This window comes from Pipistrellus kuhlii, unplaced genomic scaffold (genome assembly GCF_014108245.1).
Source record: "Pipistrellus kuhlii isolate mPipKuh1 unplaced genomic scaffold, mPipKuh1.p scaffold_m20_p_1, whole genome shotgun sequence".
Lineage (NCBI taxonomy): Eukaryota > Metazoa > Chordata > Mammalia > Chiroptera > Vespertilionidae > Pipistrellus > Pipistrellus kuhlii.
In genome coordinates this window covers 45,102,830-45,115,956 of record NW_023425404.1, presented here as the reverse complement: position 1 = coordinate 45,115,956, position 13,127 = coordinate 45,102,830, and the positions used below count along the sequence as shown (strand labels likewise).

At 40.4% G+C, this 13,127-nt stretch overlaps 1 long non-coding RNA gene across 1 annotated transcript in view; it reads left to right on the top strand.

The window, feature by feature from the left end:
• Nucleotides 1–13,127, top strand: part of LOC123652466 — a 46,003-nt gene that overhangs the window by 15,977 nt on the left and 16,899 nt on the right. The gene's annotated exons all lie outside the window — the stretch shown is intronic.

Here is a 13,127-nt window from a genome sequence, read left to right as displayed (position 1 = left end):
AATGGCTGAATGACTTTATTTCTAAATATTCCCTTCTAACCATGGTGGCCCTTAACCTAGTGAATCTCCAAGTTGGCTCTGAGGCTGTCTACAAGTATTAGGTAGGATAAAGATGACCTGTGTAAAGGGCCCCCTTGGGAATGCAGATGGATGACCTTTAATTATCATCAGCTGAACTCGAGGCTTTGGCAGAGCCACGCCCTGGGAACATGTTTCCCCAAAATGTGGGAGACTGTTATCAGGACTGATTTCTTTATTCATGTGCTTGGAATGAGGAATGAATAGGATCTTGTCTTACCCAGGTCTTGATATGCTAAATCCCAGGAATGAGGGAATGAATGAATAGGACCTGGGCACACCCAAAACTTCTTTGGACCTTAAGCCCCCCTCTGGAAATCAATGTGCTGTGTTGGCTTTGGTGGGGGTGGCTGTCCCTTCATCAGAGTGACATCCTCCACCCAGCACCCAGCTGGAACCTATTTCTGTCTCTTTCTTTCTTTTTTCTCAATCCCTAGCTCCTCCGTTCAGGAATCTGTCCTTCTCCCCTTCTGTGTGGGGCGCTGATGAAGGAGAAGCGCCCACCGCAGACCTGGATAATTTAAGTCAATGTATGTTGTAGGAAGAGGTCAGGAAATATTGGCTCCATTTTACACAAGAGCAAACTGCTAGGTTGGCAGTAGAAGAGGGGGAGCTAAAACCCAACCCCCTGCTCCGGCACGCTACATCATTCATACGGCACGGTGTTTTTTACTCTGGGGACACTGATGAAATGTTGGTCATGAGCCCCAAAGACTTCCTTGGACACTCCAGAGAATTATTTTCGTATAGAGTAGCAATTTTCAATTGTGATTGTTTATGAGACTCATATAGAAGAGCTTAAAAGGATAATGATTGCTATAGTAATACCTGGGTTCTCCTTTCCCCATGCAGATGCTAAATTTAACTGGTCTGATTGTAGCTTGTGTATTATATTTTTAAAAGCCCCTCAGGTAATTCTAATATGCAAGCAAGGTTGAGAAATATTGGCTTAGTCTGTGATTCTTCATAAATTATTTTTTATTTTTCAATTAATTATTTTCAGGTATGTAACAGGTGATTAGATATTTATATAATTTATGAACTGATAACTCTAATAAGTCTAGTACCCATGTAACACCATGCATAGTTATTACAATATTATTGACTGTATTCCCTGTGCTGTACGTTACATCCTCATGGCTGTTTGTTGTTGTTTTTAAATATATATTTTATTGATTTTTTATAGAGAGGAAGAGAGAGGGATAGAGAGTTAGAAACATCGATGAGAGAGAATCATCGATCAGCTGCCTCTTGCACACCCTCCACTGGGGATGTGCCCGCAACCAAGGTACATGCCCCTGACCGGAATCGAACCTGGGACCTTTCAGTCCGCAGGCTGATGCTCTATCCACTGAGCCAAACCGGCTTTGGCTCATGGCTGTTTTTATAACTGGCAATTTGTACATCTTAATCGCTTCCAACTTTTCATCCATTTCCTCCCACCCTCATCCCATCTGGCAACACCAATTTATTCTCTGAACCTATTCATTTGTTTCTGTTTTGTTTGTTCATTTATTTTGTTTTTTAGATTCCACATTAAGTGAAATCACATGGTATTTGTCTTTCTAGTCGGTGATCCTAGAGTGTGGTTTCTGGACCAAGCAGTATCAATAGTACCTGGGACCTCTGAGAAATGCAAATTCCAACAGACTTACTAAATTAGAAACTCTGGGAACAGGGCCTACTGATCTGGGTTTTAATAGCCCTTCTAAGAAATTCTGAAGCATGTTAAAGTTTGAGAATTACTGGTTTAGAGCAACATTGCTTAACTGTGGTTGCATATTAAAATCATCTGAGTTAAAGATTTCAGCACTTCTCTCTCAATAATTGAAAAAACAAGTAGTTAAAAAGTTAGTAAGGATATAGAAGACTTGATCACACCATCAACCAATTTCACCTAACTGGCATTCGTAGGACACTTCACCCAACAATTGTGTAGCACACAGGATCTTCACATGTATGCAGGAGCTTTGCCAAAACAAACCATTTGGCATAAAACAAGCCTCATTAAATTTTAAGTTTTCAAATCATACACAGTATGTTCTTTGACTACAGCAGAATTAAATTAGAAACCAATAACTGAAAGGTAGCATGAAGAGCCTCAAATAATTAGAAAATAAACACATTTCTAAAACCCATGGACTGAAGAAGGAGTCACAGGGAATTAAGAATATATTTTGAATTGAATGAAAATGCAAATGTGACAAATCAAATGTGGGATGCAGCTAAGGCTTTAAAAAAAAAGTGCTTACAAAGATACCTGTAGCATTTATTTTAAATATATTTTATTGATTTTTTTCACAGAGAGGAAGGGAGAGGGATAGAAAGTTCGAAACATCGATGACAGGGAATCATCGACCAGCTGCCTCCTGCACACCCTTCACTGGGGATGTGCCCGCAACCAAGGTACATGCCCTTGACCAGAATCGAACCCGGGACCTCCGAGTCCACAGGCTGACGCTCTATCCACTGAGCCAAACCAGCCAGAGCACCTGTAGCATTTATTATAGAAAAGTATAAACACAATCAATGACCTAAAACTCTACCTTAAAAAAACAGAAAAGAGCTAATTAAACCCAAAAGTCAGCAAAAGAAAGGAAACGAAAATATCTGAGTAGAAATAAAATTAAAAAAAGAAAGAAAACAAAAAAGCAATAGAGAAAGTTTGTGAAGTCTAAATCCTGGCTTTTTGAGAAGATTGATAGATTTTGGAAACTCTAGACAAAATTGATTAAAGGAAAATGAGAGAAAATACAAATTACCAATGTCAGGAAAAAGAGAGGGAATATTACTAACGGTCCTCAAGACATTAAAATAACGATAAATGCCCAGTAAGTGTAGCTCAGTGGTTGAGCATCAACCTATGAACCAGGAGATCATGGTTCAATTTCTGGTCAGGGCACATGCCCGGGTTATGGGCTCGATGCAGCCAATCAGTGATTCTCTCTCATCATTGATATTTATATTGCTCTCTCTCTTCTTTTTCCCTCCTTTCTGAAATAAATAAAAATATATTTAAAAAAATAACAGCAGGATTTTATGCCCAACCTCATCACCAAGAAATTCTGATTTATTTGGTCTGGTGTAGCCCCAAACATCAGTATATTTTGAAAGTTCCCTTGGTGATTCTACTGTGTAGCTAGGGTTGAAATTACTAATGTAAGTAAATCAACTCCTTATTACTATTAAATGCAAAGAATTTCTAGGAATTTCCAGTCAAGGATGCTGTGGGCCAGAACTTATTCCTTCTTTCTTCTCTTTAAAAGTGGGGGGGGGGGAGTATCTCAGCAGTTTCGTTTTAGTGGTTGTGTTTGTTGGGGTTGCGTTCATGTGTTGGTATCTATCTCTGAACACAACATTTAGAGGGCAATGTGCTTATTCTTTTTCTAAACAGCTCTATTGGGATAAAATTGACATGCAAGCACTGTATGTGTTTAAAGTACAAATTGCTACTTTGATGCATATGCATTTTGAAGTGCTCACCATAATCAAACTAATGAATATATTCATCATCTTCACATAGCTACCATTTTCTTTTGTGTATGTGTGGTGAGAAGACTTAATTTGAACACATTTCAAGTGTACAGTACAGTACTGTTAACTATAGTCCCCAAGCTATACATGAAAATACAAGAACGTATTCATTTTGCATAAGTGAAATTTTGTACCCTTTTAGGGTACAAACATCATCACATTTCTCCCTGTCCCTTCAGCCCTTGGCAATCACCACTTTACTCTGCTTCTGTGAGTTTGACTATTTGGAATTACAGAAAGCTCAGATCAGGCAATATTTGTCTTTCTGAGTCTGATTTTTTTCACTTCACATAATGTCCTCCAGGTTCATCCATGTTTTTGCAAGTGGCAAGATTTTCTTCCTTTTTAAGATTAAATAATAGTCCACTAAATATCTATATACAGGGTGTCCAAAAATGAATACGCACTTTGAAAGTTTATAAACTCAGTGTTTATTAACACATTAATTCATTTTCAAAGAATCTACAGAAATGAATAATTTTTTGTCAATGCCTGTTTTCTTTTCTTTTTTTTTTAAATATATTTTATTGATATTGTACAGAGAGGAAGGGAGAGAGATAGAGAGCCAGAAACATCGAGTCATCGATCAGCTGCCTCCTGCACACCCCCTACTGGGGATATGCCCGCAACCAAGGTACATGCCCCCGACCAGAATCGAACCCGGTTCCCTTCAGTCCCCAAGCCGACGCTCTATCCATTGAGCAAAACTGGTCTCGGCTCAATGCCTGTTTTCAAACTGATGACTATCAGGCAATGCTGATAATGGAAAGCAATGGAATCGCAAAGATCAAGAATCATTTTTTTCATATTTGTGCTCCTTCAGTTCATCGATTCTTGCCAGTTTTGTACCGTAAACTTTATCCTCTTAAAAAAAAAGTCTAATGGTACCTTAGGATAAATTTTCTTTGTTCAAAGATAAAATTCCTGGTTTCACCCATTATTCAAATCAGTTAAACCTGAAAAAGAGTGAAAATTAAGAGTTATCAGCTGTTAATGTATTCTCTTTAAAAAAAATAATGGGTGAAACCAGGAATTTTATCTTTGAACAAAGAAAATTTATACATATATATATATATATATATATATATAAAATAATATATATAAAAATATATATAAATATATTTTTTTTTTACAGAGAGGAAGGGAGAGAGATAAAGAGTTAGAAACATTGATCAGCTGCCTCCTGCACACCCCCCACTGGGGAAGTGCCTGCAACCAAGGTACATGCCCTTGACCAAAATCGAACCCGGGACTTTTCAGTCCGCAGGCCAATGCTCTATCCACTGAGCCAAACCAGTTAGGGCTTATTTTCAATTCTTTTGGATATATATCTTGAAGTGGGATTGCTAGATCATACGGTGGTTCTATTTTTAATTTTTTAAGGAAATTCCATGCTGTTTTCTATAGGGGTTGCATCATTTTACTAACAGTTTCTCTACACACTTGCTAACACTTGTTATCTTTTTTTTCCTTTCTCTCATTTTTTGTTTTTATAATGGTCATCCTAACAGATGTGAGGTAATATTTCATTGGGTTTTTTTTTAAATATATTTTATTGATTTTTATACAGAGAGAAAGGGAGAGAGATAGAGTTAGAAACATCGATGAGAGAGAGTCATCCATCAGCTGCCTCTTGCACACCCCCTACTGGGGATATGCCCGCAACCAAGGTACATGCCCTTGTGCCCTTGACCGGAATCGAACCCGGGACCCTTCAGTCCCCAAGCCGACGCTCTATCCATTGAGCCAAACCGGTCCCGGCATTTTTTTTTTTTTTAATATATTTTATTGATTTTTATACAGAGAGAAAGGGAGAGAGATAGTTAGAATTCATTGGGGTTTTGACTTGCATTTATTTCTATGATGATTAATGATATTGAGTATCTTTTTTGTATACCCATTAGCCATTTATATGTCTTCTTTAGGGAAATGTTTGTTCAAGTTCTTTGCTTATTTTAAAAATTGGGTTGTTATTTGTTTTGAAGTATGGTGGCAACCATACTTAGGTAAAAACTGCCGTTTGAATTTTAACTCTCCTATTCTGGCTTTGGCACTCACTTACTTGCTCAAACAATAGGGTAGTTGCCTCAGCTTCCAGACTGAGACCTGGAGGCTAAGGCAATTTTCCTGTGCCTGTGGACCGGGACCACAGGACACTGATTCCCACTGACTCAGTAGCTTCAGGAGTAGAAACTGTAGCTAACCTTTAGAGATTAACCACTCAGCTCTTCTTCTGAACTATCTGCTTTCTCAAGCTAGGGCCACATTCCAATGTCCAGCAGGATGTGACTGGGAATGGTCCTGTGGGCTGTTCCCAGCCTTTAGAATTTAGGATTTAGAACAAAGGAAAATTCTTGTGGTTTAGACCTTTAAAAGGACTGACTACACCTGCTAAGGTGTGGTCGGGTGTGGTTGTGAGTGTAGCCACCTGCGTGTGGTGCTCTTGTGGCCATCCTGGCCAGTTCAATAAATCGTTGCCTGCTTTTTTTAAATCAATCATCAGCTTCTGGTGGTCTTATTTTCAACCCAGGGTTCGACCCCACAACAGTTTACTACTGAGTTGTAGAATTTCCTTATATATTTTTGAAATTAACTCATCAGATATATGGTTTGCAAATATTCTCTTCCATCCATAGGCTGCTTTCCACCTTGGTAGCTGTCTCCTTTGCTGTGCAGAAGCTTGTTACGTAGTTTGATGTAGTCTCCTGGTTTGTTTTGTTGCCTGTGCTTTTGGAGTCTTCTTTGTGAAATCATTATCAAGGTTAATGTCATAAAGCTTGTCCCTTGTTTTCTTCTAAAAGTTTTATAGTTAATGCATTTTGAGTATTTTTGTGCTTATCACTTTTAAAAATTTAAATATAGACCAAAACCGGTTTGGTCAGTGGATAGAGCTTCGGCCTGCGGACTGAAAGGTCCCAGGTTCGATTCCGGTCAAGGGCATGTACCTTGGTTGCGGGCACATCCCCGGTAGGGGGTGTGCAAGAGGCAGCTGGTCGATGTTTCTCTCTCATCGAAGTTTCTAGCTCTCTATCTCTCTCTCTTCCTCTCTGTAAAAAGTCAATAAAATATATTTTAAAAAAATAAAAATTTAAATATAGGAGAAAGTTTAGAAAGTTACAGAGGTAGAAGAAGTGAGCCAGCCTGGCTGTGTAGGCTCAGGAAACCAGTTACAGGGGAAGGAGGGCCCTTAAGCTCAGCAGAGGGGCAAGGTAAGGGTCCTGAGGGAAGGAGAGGGGGGAGGGGGAGGTGCAGGGTGCTCCCCAGAGGGAGAGCACTGAGCTTATCAATTTTGTACTGGTAGTAATCAATGTGAGTACCTCTATCTAAGCAACTATCTCATCCACAGATTTAAAAGCTGGTTAGAGCCGAAACCGGTTTGGCTCAGTGGATAGAGCGTCGGCCTGCAGACTGAAAGGTCCCAGGTTCGATTCTTGTCAAGGGCATGTACCTTGGTTGTGGGCATGTCCCCAGTGGGGGGTATGCAGGAGGCAGCTGATCAATGTCTCTCTCTCATTGATGTTTCTAACTCTCTATCCCTCTCCCTTCCTCTCTGTAAAAAATCAATAAAATATATATATTTAACAAAATAAAATAAATAAAAATAAATAAAAGCTGGTTAGAATTTTCTAGTTTTGTTTTTCGGTAGAGACTACCTGGCTTTGGTTAAATGCTTTCCTCTTCTACTACCTGTTTATGAGGCATTTCTCCTTGAGCAGAACATGTGACTTGAATGCCTCCTGCTTCACAAGAGGTGACTAGAACAGAGGTGAGCTGTCAGCTATGATTTCTCCACTGGATCTTCTTTGTACCTGTTAACATACACATTTATTACTGTGCTTGACAGACCTGCCTCCCCCTTGAAATTTTGTAAATCAATGAAACACAGCAGACATAATAATAAATATAATTCCTACGTGAGAGGAGAACTTAAATATTAACTTGGATCTCGGTGTGCAGAAATGAATTATTCAGTAGATGGAAATACTGGGAGAAAGAAGTTCATGAAGCTCAGAGTTGTGGGGTAACATGTGACCAGAGGTGATAAGCCAAGATTCAGGCTCTGCTCACTTTCTCTTAGGAATTCTTTGTCAGCTCTCAGCAAGACAATTTCTTAAATACAAAGCCATGCAAGTTTTAATACTAATGTCTTATAAACTATTATTGTTATTATTATTATTATTGTAAAGCTCACATTTATGCCTGTAGTAAGTACTTTGTATACATTAGCTAATGCTATTCATTTGAAGCAATTTTATGAAATAAATTACTAATCCCATTTGCAGATGAGAAAATTTAAAGGTCCAATTATGCCTCTAAAATCTCCCAGCAAGATATGGAGCAGGAATTTAAACCTAATCAGATAGGATCGATCTATATATCTATCTATCTATCTATCTATCCATCTCTTTTGTATGAATGAATGATTTTTATAATAACATTTCTAAAAGACGTAGCCTATTGTAAGCTAGAGTAATACTGTTCTTGTTGAGGCCTAACAAGCAGTGGTATGTCAGTGTGAGTGTGAGGAGCAGTGGTTGATTTGGATGTAGCTAGGAAAGGCAACATCTAGCACATCGCCAAGCTTCCCAAGCATAGCAGATTGACTCGAATTTTCCTAAAATCCCCCTCTGGATCCAGATGAGTTCATTAGCTGACAGTTTTCTTGCTTGAGCACTGTACTATTACGTACGGACATGTTGAGACTATGCTGTGGGCTCTTCACTTTTTCTGTCTGACGTACTTACTTTAGCATGATATTCTCAAGGTCGCTCTGGGCTTTGGATCACTGAAGTTGCTTATTTATGGGAGCCTCCAGATTAAGAAACTATCACCCACAGCAAGCAAATGCCATCAGATGCTTTTAAATGCACAAGACAGTTTCAAGTTGTTGAGATGCCATTCGTGATATAGCAGAGTGTATTCTACGTGACCTTTCTGGCTCTGTTTCTCTGATTCTAAGAACTATGAACTGCTTAGGGGAAAACAGACTCGGGACTTTTGACTAAGAATGCAAGTCAAAAAACTATATTGAGCCCCTCTTATGTGCACAATGAATAAGGGGTATTTTTTTTTTTTTTATGATAATCATCACCTTTTCTCCCCCCCAGATCAACGAGGATACCAATTCACAAAAAGAATTTAACATGTATAGTCAATATTTTATCAACTGTCTGATTTGTCAGGAATGTTACATTCGCAAGCATGAGTTCTTCGCTGAAAATACAAAGCATATAATTAACCTTTTCTCATTAACGAGCCTTGACAGGACCTAGCTCCCCTCACCCTCCTTGTTTTTCATTAACTTACACCGGGCATTCTGCGTCAGGTGAACATACCAGAGATCGTGGTGATAGAACCACATGGTATCACCAGCCAAGTCTAGGCATTCATGTATGACCCAATGTAGCTGGTCATTTCCAGCCACTTGGATCAGTTGAGATGAAAACGACAATTTAAGGGAACATGGATTTAGAGTGGTGACCCACTGTCACGAGATACAGATTTAAGGCCATGAGTTTAAAATTCAGTAATGAAAGGGTGAACACAAGAAATGAGAGAAATATTTGACAGTTTATGAGAGTAAAAGAGCACTATATATCTTTAAATTGACCTTTTTCTGAAATGTAATATACAGACAGAAAAGTGTACCTATTGTAAGTATGTACCTCGATCCCACACATCTGTGTATTCAGCACCTAATCAAGAAACTGAGCAGCACTAGCCCCTTGGAAGCCCCTCTTGTGTTTTCTTCTAGCTAGTATTGGCTAGTAACTACTTTCTGATTTTTTTCCTCCAGTGTTAGTGAGAAACAATTGGCATATAACATTGTGTGTGTTTAAGGCATTCTATGTGATGACTTGATATACATGAGTATCAAATGAGTTTTGATATGAGTATCAAATAAGGTTAGGTTAACACATATGCTACCTCAGTTACCTTTGGGGTTTTTCGTAGTGAGAACATTTAAGATGTTATTAAGTTTTGAGTAGAAATACGATGGTTAAGAAACTATGGTCTCCATGCTGCATATTAGATTGCCAGAGCTTATTTATCTTATAACTGTAAATTTGTACCTTTTGATTGACATCTCATTTTCTCCACCCCCCACCCTCTAGCCTCTGGCAACCATTAGTCTATTCTTTGTTTCTATTATTATTATTTTTTTTTTAGATTCCGCATATAAGTGATATCATCCAGTATTTATCTTTTTCTGACTGACTTATTTTACTTACCATAATACCCACAAGATTTCATCCTTACTGTCACAGATAGTAGGATTTCTTATTTTTTATGGTTGAATAATATTCCATTGTGTATATATACACATAAATAAATTTTATTTATTTTTAAAAAATAGTTTTTATTGATTTCAGAGAGGAAGGGAGAGAGAGATAGAAACATTGATGATGAGAGAGAATCATTGATTGGCTGCCTCCTGCACACCCTCTACTGGGGATTGAGCCTGCAACCCAGGCAAGAGCCCTTGACCAGAATTGAACCCAGGACCCTTCAGTTGGCAGGCCAATGCTCTATTCACTGAACCAAACCAGCTAGAGCCCATATTTTCTTTATTTATTTCTCTGTCCATGGACACATAGGTTGTTTCCATGTCTTGGCTATTGTAAATAATGCTGCAATGAACATGGGCATGAAGGTATTTCTTCAAGATCCTGATTTTACTTCCTTCAGATACATACCAAGAAGTGGGATGCTAGATAGATGTAATTCTATTTTTTTAAAATATATTTTATTGATATTTTACAGAGAAGAAAGGAGAGGGATAGAGAGCTAGAAACATCGATGAGAGAGATACATCGACCAGCTGCCTCCTATACCCCCCACACTGGAGATGTGCCCGCAACCAATGTACATGCCCTTGACCGGAATTGAACCTCGGACCCTTGAGTCCGCAGACCCACGCTCTATCCACTGAGCCAAACCGGTTTCGGCTGTAATTCTATTTTTTTTATTTTCTTAGGAACTTTTATACTATATTCCACGATGGCTGTACCAATTTATATTCCCACCAATAATGTACAAGGGTTTTCTTTTTCCACATCCTCACCAGCACTTGTTAAGTTCTATTTTGATTTTTTTTGGTAATGGTTATTCTAATAGGTATGAAGTGATATCTCACTGTGTTTTTGATTTGCATTTCCCCAATGGTAAGTGATATTATACCCCTTTTTGTGTACCTATTAGAGGCACAGTGCATGAAATTCATGCACTGGTAGGGTCCGTAGCAGCTGCCAGCTGCTGGCTGGATACTCCCTCCCTTTCCCCACCTGGCCCCTGAAGAACTCCCAGTAAAGAGGACAATTTGCATACTTTGCTTTTATTATATAAGACTGGAACTGCTTTCTGACTTCTATTACCACATATTTAGTGTTGTCTCTTCTTAAACTCCAAACAATAGGATTCATACAATTTTCATCCTTTTGTGTCTTGCTTTTCTCTCAACATCATGCTTGTGTAATTCAGCCATATTGTTGCATACTGTTGTAGGTCAGTTATTTTCGTTGCTGTATAATATTCCACATTGTGAGTGTATTACAATTGCCTATCCTTTGCTTCTGGGCATTTTGAGCAGTTTTATACTTTTGGTTAATACAAAAAGGAAGGGCACATATTTGAAATAGTAAAAAACCTGATTTTACAAGGTCTTCATGTGAAGTATGGTAGTAACCATACTTAGGTAAAAACTGCTGTTTGAATTTTAACCCTGCTATTCTGGCTTCGGCACTTACATAAACAATAGGGTAGTTGCCTCAGCTTCCAGATTGAGACCTGGAGGCTAAGGCAATTTTCCTGTGCCTGTGGACCAGGACCACAGGATATTGATTCCCACTGACTCAGTAGCTTCAGGAGTAGGAACTGTAGATAACCTTTAGAGATTAACCACTGAGTTCTGCTTCTATACTATCTGCTTTCGTAAGATAGGGCCACATTCCAACGTACAGCAGGATGTGGCTGTTCTCAGCATTTAGAATTTAGAATTCAGAACAAAGGAAATTTTTGTGGTTTAGATCTTTAAATGTGGAATGGTGCAGACTCCACTTGTGTGTGGTGCTCTCGCAGCTGTCCTAGCCAGTTCAATAAATTTTTGCCTACTTTTTTTAATCAATCATCAGCCTCTGGTGGTCTTATTTTGAACCCAGGGTTCAACCCCACAACATGATGCCCTGGACCAAACTTGTTCCTCTAGTCTCGTCATTTCCTCATTTCACTGAATGTTCCAGTCATACTGAACTTTCTGTTGTAGAATCCAGCCACTCGTCTCTTACACTCTTCCTGGCTTTTGAACATTCTGTTATCTCTTCCTAGAACACCTGTGTCTTACCACTATGTCTTAACTTGTATAATAGTAATTCCACCTTTGAGCCTCAGGTTGGACAACCTCCCTCCAGAAAGCAACCCCCTCTCCTTAAATTATTAATATTGGTTATCCTTCTGCATTATGCATTTGCTTAAAATATCCCCAGAAGGGAGGAGGATCCAAGATGGCTGCTCGGGTAGACATCTAACCGCAGCAGCACACAACAATTTCAATGGAATACAACTAAAATGTAGAGTGGACATCGCCCAGAGCTACAGGTAGTCGACTAACTGAAAATTCTACAAGAAGCAAAGAGAAAACCAGCAGGAAAATCAGAGGAGCTGAAAAAAAGCCTAAGGTACGGAGACATGCTGCGCGCTCACACGTACACACATGCAGAGAGGTCGCAGGCAGAGAGGAGGAGAGGGCTGGGTGCTGCCTGGCGTTCCCTAGCAGGAAGGAAATAGAACCCCCAGCCTGGGCTGAACCCCCGAACTGGCAGCGCTGAGCTCCAGTTATGGGCCAGACCCTGGGGACCCAGGCTCCGGCGGGGGAGACGGGGCTGTGAGGCGGAATCCCGGGGGAGCAGCGAAAGGCGGGGCCCCCGGAGTCACGCGCACATTGTGCGCAGAGGACTGAATGTTGACTCTGATTCTGGATTACCCTAACGTGAAGAAACAAAGCCTCCGGTGGCGCTCAGCCTCAGTCCGGACTGCTCTGAACCCCAGTCCTGGACCAGACCCTGGGGACCCAGGCTCGGGCAGGGGGAGACGGGGCTGTGAGGCGGAATCCCAGGGGAGTGGCGAAAAACGGAGCCCCCAGAGGACAGTCTGTTGACTCTGATCCTAGACTCCCCTAGCGGGAAGGAGAAAAAAAAAAAAAGCTCCAGACTGGAGGAACGCGACAAGGAGCAGGAGCCCCTGCCGGACACCAGCCAGCCGGGCGCTGGCAGGGAGCCGGGTGACGGGGCCCCCGTGGGGGGGGGGGTGCCCCTGAGCCTTCGACTGCTGAGCGCGGGCAATGGAGCCAAGGCCGGGGGCTGCTTCCTGGGTGGCGCCGACCCCGGCAACAGGCTGGAGCAGCGCGGGAGCCCGCGGAGAACAAAGGGGTGCCACAGGCCAACCTGCTGAGCTCCCAGGACAAGGAGGAAGAAACCAAAGTTCTCAATGTGAAGAAATCAAGTGAGAGCAAAAGATAG